This window comes from Ranitomeya variabilis, chromosome 7 (genome assembly GCF_051348905.1).
Source record: "Ranitomeya variabilis isolate aRanVar5 chromosome 7, aRanVar5.hap1, whole genome shotgun sequence".
Classification (NCBI taxonomy): Eukaryota; Metazoa; Chordata; class Amphibia; order Anura; family Dendrobatidae; genus Ranitomeya; species Ranitomeya variabilis.
Window position 1 is genome coordinate 49130545 of NC_135238.1, and position 22409 is coordinate 49152953.

The window sequence follows — 22409 nt, forward strand, 5'->3', positions numbered from 1 at the left end:
ATGAGAAATGTAAATATAATTTGGCCTGCACTCTAAATTTAGATCGGGGTGCTGGTGAGACAGACCGTAAGGTCTAGTATCAGTATTATTGAAATCCACCGCACTCCCTGTGTGGAATATCTTAGAAACAAAAGGATTTTTTTAAAATTGCTAATTTATTCAAGTGAAAAACAGAAAATCAAATGTGACAGATCAAATAGTAGGCAGTATAAGCGACTGAGTGATTTGACGTTTCGACCCTCCCGGGTCTTACTCTAAAGTCGCACTTAATCCAGGATTTATGAGTGGCTCTTATGGTAGTGAGGATGTTATCCCTGTAGTGTCAAGGGGCAGGTACAGTCTTTTTGATACCAAGTATGGCCTGATAGTTGATTTCTCTCTGAGTATGACCTTGCTGAGGAATAGCAGCGGTGCATCAGCGTCTTGCTGCTGTTTGCATACGTGATTCAAATAGAAAGTTGGTATGTCACTGGAGACAACCTTTCTTGCAGGTGCCAATGTATCAGCCTTAAATTGCTGGTAAGTTGTATGTGGTTTAATGGATTTGCCAGTTCTGGATAAAGCCTTGTAGTGGGGTAACAGCGGCGCAACTGCGTCTTGCTGGTGGACATGTAGGCTTAGTACCCTTAGTGGATGGGGGATAGCGCTCCTGCGTCCTGTGGGATGGCCTTCCCACAGGACGCAGGAGCGCTATCCCCCATCCACTAAGGGTACTAAGCCTACATGTCCACCAGCAAGACGCAGTTGCGCCGCTGTTACCCCACTACAAGGCTTTATCCAGAACTGGCAAATCCATTAAACCACATACAACTTACCAGCAATTTAAGGCTGATACATTGGCACCTGCAAGAAAGGTTGTCTCCAGTGACATACCAACTTTCTATTTGAATCACGTATGCAAACAGCAGCAAGACGCTGATGCACCGCTGCTATTCCTCAGCAAGGTCATACTCAGAGAGAAATCAACTATCAGGCCATACTTGGTATCAAAAAGACTGTACCTGCCCCTTGACACTACAGGGATAACATCCTCACTACCATAAGAGCCACTCATAAATCCTGGATTAAGTGCGACTTTAGAGTAAGACCCGGGAGGGTCGAAACGTCAAATCACTCAGTCGCTTATACTGCCTACTATTTGATCTGTCACATTTGATTTTCTGTTTTTCACTTGAATAAATTAGCAAATTTAAAAAAATCCTTTTGTTTCTAAGATATTCCACACAGGGAGTGCGGTGGATTTCAATAATACTAATAATGAGAAATGACACAGGGAAAAATTATTGAACACATGAATAAAGAGAGGGGCAAAAAGCCACGGAAAGTGGGGCAAAAAGCCACCAACTGAAATCTATCAGTAATTAGAAAGCAATCCTGCCACTTGGTGAAAAATAATATGAGCTGGTTCAGGTGATGGCCTATAAAAAGGTGTCTCATTAACAAGGTGCCACACAAGAAACATCTCATGATGGGTAAAACCAGTGAGCTGTCTCAAGACCTTTGTAACCTTATTGTTACAAAACATACTGATGGCATTGATTACAGAAACATTTCTAAACTACTGAATGTTCCAGTGATCACTGTTGGGGCCACAATCTGGAAGTGAAAAGAACATCATTTCACAATAAACCAGCCCCGACCAGGTGCTTTCTGCAATATTTCACCTTACCGAGGGAAGCGGCAGCGTTCTTTGTTTAAAATTCGCGCTTTTCTTTCCTTACGTGAAGTCCCGGCTTTGTGATTGGTTGCGTCGCAGTCACATGGGCGACGCAACCAATCACAGCAAGCCGTGACGTAATTTCAGGTCCTTAAGGATTTTAAAATTACGTCCCGGCTTTGTGATTGGTTGCGTCGCAGTCACATGGGCGACGCAACCAATCACAAGCCGTGACGTCAGGGGAGGCTGGACACGCGCGCATTTTAAAATGCGCGCTTGTCCAGCCTCCCGTGACGTCCCGGCTTGTGATTGGTTGCGTCGCGATCAACCAATCACAAGCCGGGAGGCTGGACACGCGCGCATTTTAAAATGCGCGCGTGTCCAGCCTCCCGTGACGTCACGGCTTGTGATTGGTTGCGTCGCCCATGTGACTGCGACGCAACCAATCACAAAGCCGGGACGTAATTTTAAAATCCTGAAGGACCTGAAATTACGTCACGGCTTGCTGTGATTGGTTGCGTCGCCCATGTGACTGCGACGCAACCAATCACAACGCCGGAACGTAATTTTAAAATCCTGAAGGACCTGAAATTACGTCACGGCTTGCTGTGATTGGTTGCGCCCCGGCCACATGGGCGGCACGCGACCAATCACAAGCCGGGACTTCACGTAAAGGAAAGAAAAGCGCGAATTTTAAACAAAGAACGCTGCCGCTTCCCTCGGTAAGGTGCAGGCTGCGTCGGAGAGGTGAGTATAGCAATATTTTTTATTTTAATTCTTTCTTTTACACATTAATATGGTTCCCAGGGCCTGAAGGAGAGTTTCCTCTCCTTCAGACCCTGGGAACCATCAGGGATACCGTCCGATACATGAGTCCCATTGACTTGTATTGGTATCGGGTATCGGTATCGGATTGGATCCGATACTTTGCCGGTATCAGCCGATACTTTCCGATACCGATACTTTCAAGTATCGGACGGTATCGCTCAACACTAATCACAACCCACAGGTGGGGGGATACATCAACATAAAGAGCCATAGAATGCAAATATCCTAACCCTGCCTGGAGGTGACATCCCAGGATGGGGGATGGAAACAACAGGCCAGGTCTTAAAAATGTGTGTAAAGGTACCTTCACACGAAACGACATTATAACGATATCGCTAGCAATCCGTGACGTTGCAGCGTCCTCGCTAGCGATATCGTTTCGTTTGACACGCAGCAGCGATCAGGATCCTGCTGTGATGTCGCTGGTCGCTGAATAAAGTCCAGAACTTTATTTGGTCGTCCGATCGCTGTGTATCGTTGTGTTTGAAAGCAAAAGCAACGATACCAGCGATATTTTACACTGGTAACCAGGGTAAACATCGGGTTACTAAGCGCAGGGCCGCGCTTAGTTACCCGATGTTTACCCTGGTTACTAGCGTAAAATGTAAAAAAAACAAACAGCACATACTCACATTGCGTCCCCTGCAGTCTGCTTCCTCCTCTGACTCAGCGCCGCAAAGTGAAAGTGAAAGCAGCACAGCGGTGACGTCACCGCTCTGCTCTCACTGTACGGCGCTCAGTCAGTCAGGAAGTGGACGCAGGGGGACGTGAATGTAAGTATGTGCTGTTTGTTTTTTTTAGATTTTACGCTGGTAACCAGGGTAAACATCGGGTTACTAAGCGCGGCCCTGCGCTTAGTTACCCGATGTTTACCCTGGTTACCAGGGGACCTCGGCATAGTTGATCGCTGGAGAGCGGTCTGTGTGACAGCTCTCCAGCGACCAAACAGCGACGCTGCAGCGATCGACATCGTTGTCGCTATCGCTGCAGCGTCGCTTCGTGTGAAGGTACCTTAAGACTTTTGGATGTTGGTTATTTCTTGGAGTCAGTCGAATTGAAGACTTGTCCCGGTTTCTGCCTCTCCTGGATCCTAGACACAAAATGTAAGTGATTGGTTTCTGGTTTATTTTCTTTAATTTAAGAAATTTGTATCTAACTTTTTACTGTATGTCATTTATTATCTTCCTCTTGTATTCAATAACACCTTTGTTTTTTCCTGCCATTTTCCAAGAACCACAACTTTTTTTTATTTTTCCCTCACCATAGCTATCTCAGAGTTTGTTCCCTAATCCAATCTTTTATATATACAATTTTAGAGTAGATACGATGTTTTGACTATCACTGATTACATTTTGTTTAAGTGTTCGAAGGGATTTTATTTTTTTTCTCAGCATACCATTAAGGCTACTTTCACATTTGCGTTAGAATCCGCAGCGTATCATCCGCAACCGCAAACGCATGCATAAACGCATGCAAACGTCTGATAACGCAGTGTTTATCCGCATCAGCTTACGCTTGATGGTAAAAAAACACAGCGTTAGCATGCGTTTTTACATGTGTTTGCGCTTTTTATGCGCATGTGTTTGATATTTCCAGGAGGGTGTGTTTTTAATGGGCATGCGCTGTCCGAAGTACGCAAGCGCATCAAACGCATACGTACACAAAGACATGTGTACGCATGCGTCCCCATAGATAGTAATGCGTTTTTTTGCCACATTCCTTGAGCTAACAACCGCATACGTTTCTAGGCGGCAAATTGACGCCTCTAAAATTACTACATGTTGCGTTTACCGTGCCAAACCGCAGACGACGAAACGACGCATGCGTCGTCAAACGGCGCAAAACACAACCGATCGCAGACTCATGCGTCCCTAATGTTAAATATAGGAAAACACAACGCATGCAAATATTTGCGGAAGCAACGCTGCGGACACAACAGCAAATGTGAAACCGGCCTTACTGAGTTTATTCATTTTACATTTTGATAGATCGGACTTTTATGAATGTAGCGATACCACATATCTGTATTTTTTTTTCTTTTTATTGGGAAAAAAGGAGGGAGATGTGAACTTTCTTTAATTTTCATTGTATTTGTTAGTCCCCATAGAGGACCTGCGATTGTCTCCTCATCATCATCAGCCTCCTCCCCAATAAGAAGAACACTTGATAATGAAAAAAAAGTGTAATTTTTATTGAATTTTTAAAAAAATAGTAAACACAAATCATCACAGAACAAGGACATATTTGGTGTCGCTGTAATCGTAACGACCTTCACAACACGCCAATCAAATTACTTATGGGGTAATTTATCTGTAAGGCATAAAAAATGGCATTATTCATATTTTTCTCTATTAAACACATAAAAATGTAATAAAACTAATGCTGAGACAGTGTTCACACGTAGCGTAAATGCTGCATTCTTTCTGCTGCTTTTTTTCTGCAGGTGTCCACACCACACAATGAAATAACAATCTTATATGATTACATGCTTGATGCATTTCTTTTCTGCATTTTCCTGCTTATTTGATGTGATTTTGGGCAGATATGGAAGACAAGGGGGGGAGGAAAAATATGGTTTATTAAGAAAAAAGCGCCAAAGGGAAAAGGAAACATTAAAGCGATAGAAGGAAAATGAAAAAGGTTGTCATGTAAAGGATATTCAAGGGAAAGGGGTTACGATACACAAATACTGTAAGATACCTTATGTATAAAACTAAATAGTGTAAAATACCATGTTGAGTTATAATAAAACTCTATAATAGTCTGCATTGTAGAAAAAGAAGCAGTTAGTAAGATGAAGCAGTGGCTTTAACATTTTTTTCAGTGCAGAAAAACTTTGATTCTGTGCTTAAATATATTACAGCATTTTTCTTCATCTGCTTTTTAAGAAGAAGCCTGTAGAGAAAAAATGCACCAAAACTCCAAGGTTCATTCTTCAGACCACAGGGTCGGAGATTTCATGGACTCACATCCACTTTCCTTCGAAAATTAGACCATGTTCATATGTAGCGTAAATGCTACATTTTTTTTTGCACAAAAATTCTGCTGTGTTTACCTGTCCAAGCAAAGTGGATGTGACTTCACGAAAACTGCGCCCCTGTGCATGTAATGACGTTGCTGAACTGTGCAGTTTCGGTGTTTTTTTTTCTCTGTTCTATGCGGAGCCTAAAAAAAATGCATGTAAAGAACTGCGATTACATTTTTAAGTACAGAATCAAAGCTTTTCTATTTATAGAAAACACATTAACGTGGCTTCATATCTGCACCAGGAACGCATCAAATGAGGAGGAGAAGATTATTATTTCATAGTTTGGTGTGGACATCTGCAGAAAACAAAGAACACAGTATTTTTGCAACATGTGAACATGGCCTTACAGGCACAAAAAATCCAGATGTCATATAGTGATGCTACATAAAAAAGAAAAAGTTCTAGCGGCTCCGAATGTGAATGAAGGAACAAAAAATAAATCCACAGGTCCCAAATAGAGATGTGCAGGACGCACAGATAATGTCGCACCAGCTTGGCTAATTAAAAGCTGCTCCTGGAACACTGGATGGTAAGAGTTTTGCCTCTCGCCAGCCACTGGGTACCACTGACTTGCACACTGGACCAGAGACCCGTGAATCCATCCACTCATCTCTAATCCCAACTGTCCTGGATACAGCAGACCGTCCCAGATTTGGGTCTACGCCCTGCAGTCTCGAGCTTCTGCTGAATTTCCCTCACTGCCACCATCCCTCTGGGAAATGATTGGGGTGTGACCAAGGGCGTGGCTAAAGTTTGCCATGGAGAGTGTAGCACGCTGCTTGATCTGTCCCTCTTTCTTATCTTGAAATGTTGGACAGTATGGCAGCACCCATTTCCCTATGGAACCCTCCAAACCCAGCCCCATATATTAACATCATCCATGTTTCTTTGTACCCAGAATACATCATCAGACTTCTCTCACTTAGACCTATGTCCTCATTCCCATCTGCACAGAGCTCCATTGTGCAGCCCCTCAGTCCTCTCAGAAATTTCTGCACACACAAGCCTCATGGTTACTTCCTGTTATGGGGTCTCTGCACTGGATGGAGGAGGCCACGCCTCTTCCTGTGACATCATCTCCTCACAGGAGAGACTCCATTCTAGTCTGTTGTGAATTCCGTTCTTGGGCTCCATCCTGTGGTCATGAATGGTATTTTTGGGAGTTCTGCTCTTGGGCTCCCTCTGGTGGTTTTGAGTGGAACGTAGCAGCTGCTTTCACTAACCGGTGCCCTGGCCTTGTTATTTAACTGGGCTTTAGGCTGTAGTTGATGCCAGCTGTCAATGTATTTTCCTGTGGATTCAGTCCTTTCCTGGAAGCTCTCTGTTGGCCAGTCCATTTCAGCTTAAGATAAGTTCTGTTAGTTTTTGGGTGTTTCCCTGCTTATGACCTTCTATTCAGTTTAAGTTATGTCTCCTTTGTCCAGCTTGTCATTATGAATTATTCCGGCTAGTTGGAAGCTCTGGGGTGGCAGATTTGCTCCTCCACACCGTGAGTCGGTGTGGAGGTTATTTTTGTAAACTCTGCGTGGACATTCAGTTTTTTTATACTGACCGCACAGTAGCCTTTTCTATCTCTGTCTATTTAGATAGTATTGGTCTCCTTTGCTAAATCTAGTTTCATTTCTGAGTTTGTCATTTCCCTCTCCACTCACCGTCAATATTTGTGGGGGGCTATCTTTCCTTTGGGGGTTTCTCCGAGGCGAGATAGTTTTCCATTTCCATCTTCAGGGGTAGCTAGTTCTTAGGCTGTGAAGAGGCGTCTAGGCAGAGATAGGAACGCTCCACGGCTATTTCTAGTGTTGGTGTTAGGAGTAGGGATTGCGGTCAGTAAAGCCACCACCTCCTCAGAGCTAGTACATTATTTGTTTTACCCACCAGGTCATTTCAGTGTTGCTCCGTAATCACTAGGTCATAACAGTGATTACTGTCGGTGGAGCTGCCACCTCCTCTGAGCTTGTCCGTGATTGATTTTACCCACCAGGTCATCTCAGTACTGCTCCGTAATCACCAGGTCATAACACTAGTCCCTATCCTCCCAGCACACCAACAAAATGGCTTTGAAACCTCCCACAGCTCTGACCTTAACAGCCCAAGGGCCATGCCCAGGTCATAGCTGGAGGCAACCATGAAGAGTGACCGCAGACTCCTATGTACAGGGGCTGCCGTATTTGAGGTATGTAAGTGTTATGCTCAGACACTTGTACACAAGCAAATGCAAATGGCAGCGCCCCAGTGGCTGAAAGAAAAATGAATTAAAAAAAAAAAATCTTAAATTAGTGGATTTAATTTTGTATGAAAAATAATTGATTTTAAAATAAATAATTATTAATTTAAAAAATCTAAATCGTGGCACCTTTCCTTTAAATATTCTCGAAAAACATGGCTACATATTAGGAGGGTTTTTAGATTTGGACATAATCCCTTAAAAATGTACAAATATGTGGTTCCCTCATAGACATTTTCAAACTCTAATAGCTCTCAATCATTTGATATTCAAGATCAAATGAATTATAACTCCGATCATGTAGTCTACATTATCAGATGCTCGGGATGTGATCTGTTATATGTAGGGTGCACTACAAGGTCTTTGAAAAAGCATATTCTTGAGCTTTTAAGGCTATGTGCCCACGATCAGGAAATACCAGCGTTTTGAACACAGCGTATTTTCACTGCTTCCAAAATGCTGCGATCTAATCACGTAGGTAAGTCCATATATGTTCACTGAACCGTGCGCATTTACCGCATCTAATGAATGACTATCGGTGAAACTACGCAGTGGATGATTGACATGCTGCGGTTCATAGACCGGCTCTGTGGGTGAGTTTGCACAATGCTAAATAGAAGCACAGTGGACATGGAATTTCTACACTGTGTTCCAAATTGTTATGCAAATTGGATTTAAGTGTCATAAAGATTTAATTGTTTTGTTTTTCACATAAACTCGTGGATGGTATTGTGTCTCAGAGCTCAATGGATGACTGAAATCATTCTTAAACACATGTGATAATTAGTTTTCCAGGAAAACTATTTAAAAATGATGTTCCACATTATTAATCAGGCTACAGTTTTCAAGTAACATGGGAAAGAAAAGGTACTGTATCTCTCTGCTGCCGAAACGCATCAAAGTGTGCAATGCCTTGGTCAAGGGATGAAAACATTAGATATTTCCCGAAAACTTAAGCGTGATCATCATATTGTTAAGAGATTTGTGGCTGATTCTGAGCACAGACGTGTTCGTGCTGATGAAGGCAGAATGAGGAAGGTTTCTGCCAGGTAAGTTCTTTGGAGTAAGAGAGCAGCTGCTAAAAAGCCATTACAAACCAGCAAACAGATATTTGAAGCTGCTGGTGCCTCAGGAGTCCCTCGAACCTCAAGATGTAGGATCCTTCAAAGGCTTGCTATGGTTCATAAACCTACTATTCGGCCACCCCTAAACAGTGTTCTCAAGCAGAAACGGTGGCAGTGGGCCCAGACATACATGAAGACTAATTTTCAAACAGTCTTGTTTAATGATGAGTGCCGAGCAACCCTGGATGGTCCAGATGGAGTAGTGGATGGTTGGTGGATGGCCACCATGTCCCAACATGGCTGAGACATCTGCAAGGAGGTGGAGGAGTCATGTTTTGAGCCAGAATCATGGGGAAACAGCTGGTAGGGCTCTTTAAGGTTCCTGAAGGTGTGAAAATGCTATGCTGCAAAGCGTCATTGGCTGCTATGGGCATAAAAGGAGATAAACTCATGGTGTCACCATCTTCCCCTGACCTCAACCCTATAGAGAGCCTTTGGAGTATCATCAAGCAATCTATGACAGTGGGAGGTAGTTCACATCAAAACAGCAGCTCTGGGAGGCTATTCTGACTTCATTCAAAGAAATACAAGCAAAAACTCTCCAAAAACTCACAAGTTCAATGGATACAAGAATTGTGAAGGTGATATCAACTTGGCCTGTTAGGACGTTTTGGAGTTAAATAGCTTTTTTGTTCAGTGAATGTGACCTCCTAATGCTGCAAATTCCACAAATGAGCATTTTCAGTTCTTTAAAGGGAACCTGTCACCTGAATTTGGCGGGACTTGTTTTGGGTCATATGGGCGGGGTTTTTGGGTGTTTGATTCACCCTTTCCTTACCCGCTGGCTGCATGCTGGCCGCAATATTGGATTGAAGTTCATTTTCTGTCCTTCGGAGTACACGCCTGCGCAAGGAAATATTGCCTTGCGCTGGCGTGTACTACGGAGGACACAGCATGAACATCAATGCAATATTGCGGCCAGCATGCAGCCAGCGGGTAAGGAAAGGGTGAATCAAACACCCGAAAACCCCGCCCATATGACCCAAAACCGGTCCCGCCAAATTCAGGTGACAGGTTCCCTTTAAAACATGTCAAATGTTTAGAAATTCTACTGTGCCTAATAATTTGGAACAGTGCATTTTGAGTTTTTATTCATTTTGGAGATTATACTGTTATCATTGGGAGGTTTCTTCAATAAAATTCGATGTACACTCTAACGGGTGATGACTTTTATTAGACTGACTGTCATTTGCACCAAGCATTTAGGAAAATCCGAGAAAAATATAATTTGCATAATAATTTGGAACATGGTGTATAAATCACAACCACTGTGCTTGCAATGCAGAACGCAGCGTTTGGATGTAGTGCAGATTCTCCACGTCCAATTCGCTGCTACTCCTGATTGGGGACACGTACCCTAAATGATATTTCCAATTCATCAGATCGCCGCACTTTGAATGCACCTAAACCTGTTATATTACAGCATTCACGTAGCACCAGGAGTTTCCAGGTTTTTGGCATTGAAAAATTACAAAAATTGGCCAGGAGAGGAGATTATAAGCTTCTATTAGCCAAAGAAACTTTTTAAATTCTTAGTCTTTAGGCTGTGTGCACACGTAGCATATTTTTCACGTTTTTTTCACGGTTTTTCGCTATAAAAATGCTATAACACCGTGAAAAAAACGCTAACATTAAGCATCCTATGTACTAGAATGCATTCCGCATTTTTTGTGCACATGCTGCATTTTTTTCCTGAGCGGAATCGCATTCCAGAAAAAAACGCAGCATGTTCATTAAAATTGCAGAATCGCGGCGATTCTGCACCCATAGGAGTGCATTGATCTGCTTACTTCCCGCACGGGGCTGTGCACACCATGCGGGAAGCAAGCAGATCATGTGCGGTTGGTACCCAGGGTGGAGGAGAGGAGACTCTCCTCCACGGACTGGGCACCATATAATTGGTAAAAAATAAAAGAATTAAAATAAAAAATAGCGATATACTCTCCTTCGATGTCCCCCGCAGTCTTCCGGCCTCTCTGCTGCATGCTGCCGCTTCGGTTCCTATAGCTGCTGTGCGGTGAAGGACCTGCGATGACGTCGCGGTCTTGTGATTGGTCGCGAGACCGCATGTGACCGCTCACGCGACCAATCACAAGCCGCAACGTCATCGCAGGCCCTTCACCGCACACCAGCTATAGGAACGGACGCCGCTGAGGTCTGCAGGTGAGTATAACCATGTTTTTTATTTTTTTTATTATTTTTAAACATTCGATCTTTTACTATAGATGCTGCATAGGCAGCATCTATAGTAAAAAGTTGGTCACACTTGTCAAACACTATGTTTGACCAACCTGTCAGTCAGTTTTCCAAGCGATGCTACAGATCGCTTGGAAAACTCTAGCATTCTGCAAGCTAATTATGCTTGCAAAATGCTAGTTCTCTGCGGGTATATGCATGCTAATTCTGCATGCGATATACCCGCGGCAGGAGGCGCAGAATTGCCGCGGAAAATTCCGCGGCAATTCTGCAACGTGTGAACTTAGCCTTAAACTAGATTCCCACAGGGTTTAAATTCAAAGAGGAATATTATGTCCCATTATTAGTTCCATGTGGTTCCAGACCATTTTTCACATGCATTACATACAGGGTTCTATCTAGGTCGGGAATCTCCCTTAATAACTCCTTTCTCTTTTAATATAGCTGTACATTTTACATTACAGCATCCAAATTGTAACAGGAGATTTTTGTGTTATTTACATTTAAAAATTGTATAAACGAGCTAGGTGAAGAGATCATCAATACCCCCCTCCCCTTCAAAATACAGTATATAGACAATGTTGTGTTTCATTATTAGCTCCACATGTATGTATATATATATATATATATATATATATATATATATATATATTACATTCATACAGGATACCATCTAGGTTGGTAATTTCCCTTTAAATGCAGCTAAACATTTTTTGGATTTTTCAAACCAGATTTCTGTAGTGATTGTAGTTTAGAGAGGGATGTTGTGCTTCAGTATTAGTTCCAGGTGGTTGTATTTCATTACATATGTACATTTTATCTTCAAGGTTGGTAATTCCCCCAGTAAAGTATGGTGATCTCATCACAGTATGATGCCACAACTGTGATCTCCACAAAGCCATCCACATAGTATAATGGGCCAACATAGTCCTCCATGCAGTATAGTGGAACCCCCTACTCATCCATATATAATAGTTGGTCCAAACTAGTTCTGCATATATATATATAATGGGAATCAAACAGTCTTCAATACAGTATGATAGCCCCACATAGTTCTCTGTTATGGACTGGTGATTCAGGAGCGACATGCGACGAGCTCTGAGCAGGTGGTAACTATACTGACCGCAGTTCCTGATCTCAACACAACACTAGAAGTAGCCGTGGGATGTTCCTGTCACTCCCTAGACACCTCGTCACAGCCTAAGAGCTAACTACCCCTAAAGGTAGAAACAGGAAAGCTATCTTGCCTCAGAGAAAATCCCCAAAGGATAGGACAGCCCCCCACAAATAATGACTGTGAGTGGAGAGGGAAATGACATACGTAGAATGAAACAAGATATAGCAAAGGAGGCCACTACTAGCTAGATAGATAGTACAGGACAGAACACTGTGCGGTCAGTAATAAAAACTAGAAAAAGTCCACCGCAGAGAATGTAAAAATCTCCACACCTGACTAAAGGTGTGGAGGACAAAATCTGCTGCCCAGAGCTTCCAGTTTAGCTGAATAGATCCATACTGATAAGCTGGACTAAAGAGAAAAAACATAAAATGTGCTGAACAATAAGTCCACAACAAGTGGACTGCAAAAGGACAAGCAAGGACTTATCTTTGCTGAACAGGTCAGAGTGTCAGAGAAATCCAAAAGAGCTGTGACTCCAAGCAGGAACAATTGACAGCTGGCATTGGCTGAGGGATAAGGCCAGACTAAAATAGCCGAGCCAGAAAGACGATCAGTGGAAGCAGCTGCTGATGCTAAATCCAAGAAGCAGCCATTCCACTCAAAACCACAGGAGGGAGCCCAAGAGCAGAACTCACAAAAGTGCCACTTACAACCACCGGAGGGAGCCCAAGAGCGGAATTCACAACAGTTCTCCATACAGTATAATGGGTCCCACATATTCCTGCATACTATATAATGGGCATGAAATAGTGTTCTATACAGTGCAATGACTCCACATAGTCCTCCATGCAGTATAATGGCCACACATAGTCCACATTACAGTAGAATGGCCCCACATAGTCCACCAAGCAGTAGAATGGACCCCAAAAAGTTCCCCATACAGTGTAATGGCTCCACATAGTCCTCAATACAGTATAATGAGCTCCAAATAGTCGTCCATACAGTATAATGTCCCCACATTGTCTTCCATACTATATAATGCCCTCCCATAGTCTTCCAGAGAGAATAATAATGGGCCCCACAAAGTATCCCATAAAATATAATGGCCAAACATAGTCCTCCATATGTTATAATGGCCTCACATATTCCTCCCTACAGTATAATTTGCCCCACATAGTCCTCTATTCAGAATCATGTCCCAACATAGCCCTCCATACAGTATAATGATCCCTACATTAAAAAAATAAATACTCAGCTCTCGCAGGTGCCCCACTGCTCCAGACTAGGCAGCAAGCGCTGTGGAGATCTTCACTGGTTTGCATAGCGGGAGCGAAATAGAGATGTTATTGCACCTGCTGCACTGAGATGGCAGACGCAGAGGGAAAATGATGGCTGACGCTCCATTCTTCATCATTGCTTTCAACTGCAATGGCATCAAGGATGCAAGTAAATATAAAAAAAGAGTGGATGATTTTTCTAACATGACATTTATATCAGAAGTGAATGCCATAAAAAAAATTGCTACATTACTTCCACCCTCACAAAAAATAGCATGTATTCCAAAAATACAACATTTCCAGGCAAAAATATTCCTCAAATTATGGAAAATTAAAAATGATAGTGCATCTGAAATGTGAAGACAAAATAATGAAGGAAATCACTTTGCCATAATACAGTTACTTACAGTGTTGCCTGCTTCTATATAGGAGGCGGAGATGTCAGCATCTTTTGGCGGCTCAGGTACCCCATGAGCTTGTTGTAAAAACCTCCATCTAGAACATTCCACTTGAGTTTTCTTTCTGCCTGTGACTTTTACATTATTTCTTTCACAGATTTGACATCCAGGCAAATATCTGAAGAATATCAAAGCTGAAGCCATAATGGAGAAAGGAAAACACGATGTGCGAGATGATGAGTGGTGCAAAGAGGACGTTCCTACAGGTAACTGCCCCAGTGAGGAGTCACCTTTAAATAGAGCAGAGACAAGTCACATTTTCCTCATTCACTGGACCGGATGTTATGTGTTTTCTCAGCTTTTTTGGCCATAGATTCCTCCGATAAGCTAAAATACGGATTATAAATGGCTGAAAATGCAATATAGCAATATGAAATAACCAACAATACGTATTGAAAAACATCCCAGTTAATTATAGCGAATAATCATAAATATAAACACTGTAGAGACCATATATATCCTAATACTGGGTCGGACTGTACCGGACGAACTGCAATTCAATATATCAAATAAACCGAAGAGAAAAAAAGGCAGTCTAAAGTCCAATTGTATGCAAATAAGAAAACAATCTTTATTAAGATTAGCAGGTAGACAAAATAGCAGGGAAAGGATCCCCCATAATATTCTCAACAAGCATAAACAGGGCACAGACAAGTGCAAATGTAGATATCCATTATTAGGGACAATGTACCATATCTACAAAGTAATGCAGACATAGCTGCCGCTTAATGTAACTCATAGTACCCACAGTCATAATTTAGAAAGTAGTACATACCCGTATGGAGAAGATGTAAAACACTCTGCACTCACTGCTGCGCCCTCCCCGACGCGCGTTTCGGCTTAAATGCCTTTTTCAAGGGGTGTCTGTGCCCTGTTTATGCTTGTTGAGAATACTATGGGGGATCCTTTTCCTGCTATTTTGTCTACCTGCTAATCTTAATAAAGATTGTTTTCTTATTATAAGTCCATACAATTGGACTTTAGACTGCCTTTTTTTCTCTTCGGTTTATTCAATATGAAATAAGACCGGTTGTGTATCTATAACATGGATTTAAGCAGGGTCGGATTTAGACAAAGTGGGACCCTGGGCAAAAGATTAAAGTGGTATTCCAAATGCTCACATATGGCACCATCACACAGAAACATTTCTGATGTATTTACATGCGCTAAGTTCAGGCAGCTAAATGAGCGTGATTGAAAATATTGAAGTCTTTCGATGCTTGTTTCCCGGCCTCTTTAGGGTATGCTCCCACATTCTGTAATTGGCAGCACTTTGGATGCAGTACATGTCCACTGCTGGCAATTGAACATAGATGATTCCGCATGTGTTCATTGAACCATGTGGATTTATCACGTTCAATACATTGTACGTGTGAAATTCACCTTTCTGAGGCTCCCATCTCCGCAAGATAAATAGTCATGCTGCAGTCTGGAGAGACGCGATGCATGTCCGTCTCCTCGGGTGAGCCGAAGGCATCTATGCACGCATAGTGGGTATGTGATTTCTTGAAATCCCATCCACTATGCTGTAATATCTGGATGCTGCACAAGTAAGCAGCATCCAACCTGTATTGTTTACTGACCATGTGAACCCACCCTTACTCATGGCTGAGGAAGAATGATTGGTACAGACAGTCCTCGATGCAGTATAATGCAGGTCCCATATATTTACAAATAGTAAAATGTAGCCCCCTCAGAGTATACTACAGCCCTCCTCAGAATATACTGCAACCCCCCTCAGAGTAAACTGCTGCCCCCCTCATAGAGTGCAATGATGACCCCTCAGAGTATACTGCAGCCCTCCTCATAGAGTATAATGTAGTCCCCTCATAGAGCATAATAAAGCACCCTAAGAGTACAATTCAGTGCCATCAGAGTATAATGCCGTGCCCTCAGAGTATAATGCAGCCCCACACACACAGTATAATTCACCTCCTCCATAAACACACAACCACACAAAGATAATAATAACATACAGTATATTGCAGCGCCCTATGCACACAGTATAATGCAGTCCCCAACACACAGTATAGTGCAGTTCCTCACACACAGTATAATGCAGCCCCACACATACACAGTATAGTGCATTCCCCCCACAAAAAGTATAGTGCAGGAGACACACACACAAACACACTATAATGCAAACATACACAATAGTTTCCTCCCCTTCTTATTCCACCCTGCTCTGCCTTCTGCAGAGCATCTCAACTCCTCAGCTGACACACGCTGAGTCAGAGACAGAGGGGAAGTGATGGGAGACAGAACGTCATCTGACGCGCTCTCTTTCATCACTGCTTTCAACTATATCAGCATGTATGATGTCGATAAGTTGAATGTGGGGAGCTGTCAGGCTCCTCTTAAACATAGCGGCCAATGTCTGGGGACTCCTGGAGAAGCCCTAAACAGCTGCCTGGTCTGCCTGCCCATAATGCCAGCCCTGGATTGAAGAATAGACTGGGATGATATTTATCAAAGATACGTATCAAACTTCATGGGCAAAGTATCTAGTTTAGCGTTTAATATATCCATCATGGCTCTGGTTTCAGCATTAATATGGAACCCATGTAACCTATTGATATGCAAAGAACAAAAAAATCAGAAAGAAATCTGAATGGCACTAAGAACCAGGTGAGTACTCACTGATGAAGTGGGAGTAGCTGAGTCAACGACCTCACCAACGGCAGATCCACGGAAGCTGGCGTGCTTGCTTGTAAAAACATGTAAGGCAGTCCAAGTGAAAAAGAATGTAGCAGCACCGCACAAATCTTTCCAATAAAAACCTTTGTCCTTTGTTTAAACAACATGCGATGGACAAGGTAACAGAGGGCAGGACAGATTGCAGATCAAGCTGGAGCAATTAATGGACTACGGCGGTTTCACGTATTCCACGCTTCAACGGATATACTGAACTAGCGGTGCTTAAAAAAACTGTTTTAACACAATTTTGTCATAGTCACAGTCCGGAGTAGTGTTGAGCATTCCGATACTGCAAGTACCGAGTTCCGATATTTTTGTGATATCGGAAATCGGAATCGGAAGTTCCCAGTGTATGGTTCCCAGGGTCTGGAGGAGAGGAGACTCTCCTTCAGGCCCTGGGATCCATATTCATGTAAAAAATAAATAATTAAAATAAAAAATATGGATATACTCACCCGTCCGGCGGCCCCTGGACCTTACCGATGTAACCGGCAGCCTCCGTTCCTAAGAATGAGGTGTTTAGGACCTGCGATGACGTCGCGACTTGTTATTGGTCGCGTGAGCGGTCACATGAGCGTGCCGGTCTTATGTTAAAACATTAGCTAGACTGCCTTTTATACATGGCACGGCTGTCTTTTTGGTATACATCTGTACTATATCCTGCGTAACAGCCTTACTTTTGGCACGGTCTATGGAAATATCAGGCTTATGTAGTTACACATTTGTGTCCTACACAGAATCATCCAGTGGGGAGACACTTTTAGTCTTCAGCTCTGCTTAGATTTCGTACTTGTATTATATCTCACCTTAATATTGTGTGTTTTATGTTGATTTTATAATATTGTCTATAATAAATATTTTGTTTTTAATGGAAATATCTAATCCAGTCTCTTCATAGTTCTCTGTTGGTGCTTATAAATAAATAATAAAGATAAAACAGGATGATACCACGCTAAAGGGATATAACTTGGCTGAGAAATCTACATACAAATGAGTGGAGTATATAAAAGTTACCCCTATTAATAAACTCCCCGCTGAGTATCTGCTACATATGATGGAAGAGTGGAAGGGTGAGTGCACTATAGTAAATAATAAGCTGAGCACAACGTGGTACAAAAGATTTTGGCACTAACCAGTGCGAGTCTGACTCACCGAGATCTGATGTTGGTCGTAGTGTAGGAGGTACCACGGATCCGGGCGCCCAGACGGTGGGTCCGGCACGTGAGACGCTGCTCCTGGGGAACAAGTGCTGGGTGAGGAGGCCAGCGCCAGGTGACAGCAGCTGAACAGGAAGGCGGTGTGTCAGCGTGGAAACCAGGAACGCCCCGGCCGGTGGCGTCCCTGGAAACAGTGAGGGAAAAGAAAAAGAAAAGAAAAAAAAAATGGCCGACGGGAGCGCTCACTGTGTGACGTCACAAAAGTGTGGAGCAGCACTGAGACCAAGCAGAAACTGACGCGTTTCGAAGGAGCGCAGTCCTTCTTCATCAGGGTTACCGCCTGCTTGGTAGACCCAGCTTAAATAGCCCCTAATGTCCCGCCCCCCACTCCTAACACCGCCCATAGAACTGGTACTGAAATTCAGTGTGCCCCACTGCTGTTACTGTGCAGTTTAACCCAGTGAGTGAGGCCTCAAAACATTAAAATGTATATATGTGTGTAAATTTCTTTTAATATAAAAATTGCATAATGCTTTATTAATCCAATAAAAATAAAAGCAACAGTAAATGGTTTTAAACACATGTGGTAGGAAAATAAAATAAAATCCATGGTACCCGCAGAATATAGGCAGAACCCATCATAGACAATAATTAAAAAGGGAGATGTGATTACCTAAATAAAAGAATAAAATGTGTATAAAAACTATAAAACACTAGAATTTGCTACACCGAGCGTAGAATAGGAGTTCCTCTGTACCAACCTCATATGTGTTGTGATATCTTATTGAATGGGGAAACTGAATGAATACACATAGGGTCAATGGGGAGGGGCCCCAACAGATCGCTGGTTTACCGCACCCTAAAATGCATAGAGTTCTAGCCCAAAATTGAGGCCCTTTGGGGCCAGACAATCTAGAGAAAAAATCCATTTGGATTCTGCTCTTGACATCGTCTCTATAAGGTTGCCCCCTCTGGCATTCTGCTGAATTTTTTGGATACCCATAAAGCGGACACCTTCGATACATTTGTTATGCTTCTCAGAGAAATGTCGTGAGAGGGTATGGCCTATATGCCCTTTCTTAATGTTTATCAGGTGCTCTTTGATGCGTACCATGAGCCGTCTTTTCGTGCGGCCTATGTACAATTTTTTGCAGGGGCATTTGGAGCGCCCCCAGATGCAGGGCCGAGGAGTACTCGGTACCGGGCCTCTCTGTCTCGGTGCTGGGGTTGTTACGGTGGCCTGACCCGGTCCGTGACCCTGCTAATGGGCGTCCAATTAAAGGTGGTGGTGCGTGGTGCGATGAAATAACGAGGACACAGTGTTGCAGTCTCTTTACCTCTTTACTGAAGGCTTTGGGATCCGCAATCCAGAGCACTCTAACACTCTGGACGATTACAATGAGGAAGCGGGAATCCTGACAAGACAATTTCTGGAAAAAGGATATCCAATCTCTTTATTAGAACAGGCTAAACAAGAGGTGGGGCCTGCCTCGAGAGAGCCTCTGGTACACAAAACCAGGAATAGTAACCCACCAAACATCAGTATACAGGATCAAATTTGGCAATTGTCATTTATCACTCAATTTCATGCCAGCTACAAAAAAATTTCAATCTATTATTCTGAAACACTGGGCCATTCTGCGGAGAGACAAGGTTATAGGTGAATATCTACCTATTCCCCCAAGATTTGTATTCAGGAAGGCCCAATCTTTGGGCTACTTGCTGGCTCCAACCATTAAGAGCCGAAAGGCAGAGGTCGGTATACTCAGGAACACCGCTCCTGGATTTACCCTATGTGGTACTTGTTATTGTTGTAAAAACACAATCTTCAACAAACTGAAACAAGTTACATTTACTGACTCTGAGGCCGCGAACACCTTTAGTATTAAAAGCAGTATTACCTGCCACACTATAAAGGTTATTTACCTAATTGAATGCCCCTGGATGTCCTCATATGAACTCGAGCGTAGGAAAAATTCCCAGGCTCAAGTTGATATGAGGACATCCAGCAGAGGGCGCATCACCATGACTCAAGGTAACTACAGGACATTCCCCTGCACTCCATTCATTCCCCGTATTTTTACAACCACAAGCACAGCTGCTTTAGCAGAGTTCCTGGGTGTAAAATGATTTAACCCCTTCAGATGGATTTACATCGTGGGACGTGACCAGAATGATGGAAGGTATGGGATATTGTTGATTTTTTATTTTTCCTTTTTTAAAGTACGGGTGTCTTCAGGTGGATTAAGAGTATAATAAATTATTAAAACACCCTGTGTCTTTATTTCATTAAAGTATTTTGTAATAATGTGTGTGTTTTATTAACCATTTCAATTGGATTAATAATGGATAGGTGTCATAATTGACGCCTCTCCATTATTAATCTGGCTTAATGTCACCTTACAATAGCAAGGTGACATTAACCCTTCATTACCCCATATCCCACCACCACTACACAGGAGTGGGAAGAGAGTGGCCAAGTGCCAGAATAGGCGCATCTTCCAGATGTGCCTTTTCTGGGGTGTCTGGGGGCAGATGTTTTTAGCCAGGGGGCCAATAACCATGGACCCTCTATAGGCTATTAATATCTGCCCTCAGTCACTGGCTTTACCACTCTGGCGGAGAAAATTGCGCGGGAGCCCACGCCAATTTTTTCCGCGATTTAACCCTTTAATTTAATAGCTAGATTGCTCAAATTTTGCACATACACACTACTAACATTAGTAGTGTGGAATATGCAAAAAAAAAAGGGATAGGAGATGGTTTACTGTATGTAAACCATGTCTCATATCCTGTTGGGTTTGGGAAGGAGATAGCAAAAGCCGGCAATTGAATTACCGGCTTTTATGATATCTAGCGCTGTATGAAATATATATATATATATATATATATATATATATATATATATATATATATATATATATATATATACTAGATTGTGGCCCGATTCTTACGCATCGGGTATTCTAGAATATGCATGTTCCCGTAGTATATGGACAATGATGATTCCAGAATTCGCGGCAGACTGTGCCCGTCGCTGATTGGTCGAGGCAACCTTTATGACATCATCGTCGCCATGGCAACCATTATGACATCTACGTCGATACTGTGCCCGTCGCTGATTGAATCGGAGACGCAGGATTTCCATTATGACATCATCGTCGCCATGTTGTGCCCGTCACTGATTGATCGACGCCTGGCGGCCTCGACCAATCAGAGACGCGGGATTTCCAGGACAGACAGACAGACAGACAGAAAAACCCTTAGACAATTATATATATAGATATATATATACTGTATATATATATATATATATATATATATATATGTCTCACTGATATATATATATATATATATATATATATATATATATATATATATATATATAATTGTCTAAGGGTTTTTCTGTCTGTCCTGGAAATCCCGCGTCTCTGATTGGTCGAGGCCGCCAGGTCTCGACCAATCAGCGACGGGCACAGTATCGACGTAGATGTCATAATGGTTGCCATGGCGACGATGATGTCATAAAGGTTGCCTCGACCAATCAGCGACGGGCACAGTCTGCCGTGAATTCTGGAATCATCATTGTCCATATACTACGGGGACATGCATATTCTAGAATACCCGATGCGTTAGAATCGGGCCACAATCTAGTATATATATATATATATATATATATATATATATATATATATATATATATATATATATATATATACACCTATTCTTTGTGTAGACATTTATTCTACCTATTCTATTCTGTCAGTGTGATTTTACTGTACACCACACTGAATTGCCGGCTTTTCTCTATAACACCGGCGCGTATTTCTAGCAAGTCACACTGCTGGTCCGTGTGCAATCCGTACTTTTCTCGCCCCCATAGACTTTCATTGGCGATTGTTTTGCTCAATACGGTGACAAACGCAGCATGCTGCGATTTTCTACGGCCGTACAAGACCGTATAATACGGATCAGTAAAATACGGCAGATAGGAGCTGGGCCATAGAGAATCATTGTACCGTATGCAATCCGTATTTTCTGCACCTCTCATACATCCGTAAAACTCGCTAGTGTGACGCTGGCCTAACACAGAGAGGTGACTGCTACAGCCCACTACTTCTCCTGAAGAATAAAATCAAGTGGCTGCAAGGAGAATATCATTTCATCAATGAGCACTGATTGATGATATAGGAATTTGATTGGGGCTTATTAGCTTTCATTTTGATGTAGCAATGATGATTTGTTTCCTTATCTCATGGCTTTTTTTTATTAATGAAGTATATCCTAAATTTACACAAAGGGGATGATGTGCAGTTAACAATAATCATTTTTATTCTCATATAAAATATGCAACCAATCATAAATGTTTTATTATCTGATGATTGCATTGGCCAATCATTGCCCATCACCTCCATCATTGTCTTCCCTCCCACCATCATTGCCCATCACCTCCATCATTGTCTCCATCCACCACCATCATTGCCCATCACCTCCATCATTGTCTCCCCCACCAATATCATTGTCCTTCACCACACACACAGCTCACCGCAGCAGCAGCTCATCACACTCTCACACACACTCTCACACACACACTCACACACTCTCACACAGACTCACACACTCTCACACACACACACACATAC

At 42.6% G+C, this 22409-nt stretch overlaps 1 pseudogene across 1 annotated transcript in view; it reads left to right on the forward strand.

Moving 5' to 3' along the window:
• Nucleotides 1–13565: 13565 nt before the first annotated feature.
• The window catches only part of LOC143786235 (uncharacterized), a 101919-nt pseudogene continuing 93075 nt past the window's right edge, over nucleotides 13566–22409 (forward strand). Inside the window, exons 1-2 of the transcript XR_013218250.1 lie at nucleotides 13566–13623; nucleotides 14023–14118. The product of XR_013218250.1 is annotated as an uncharacterized LOC143786235 (transcript). The remainder of the gene's footprint in view (nucleotides 13624–14022; nucleotides 14119–22409) is intronic.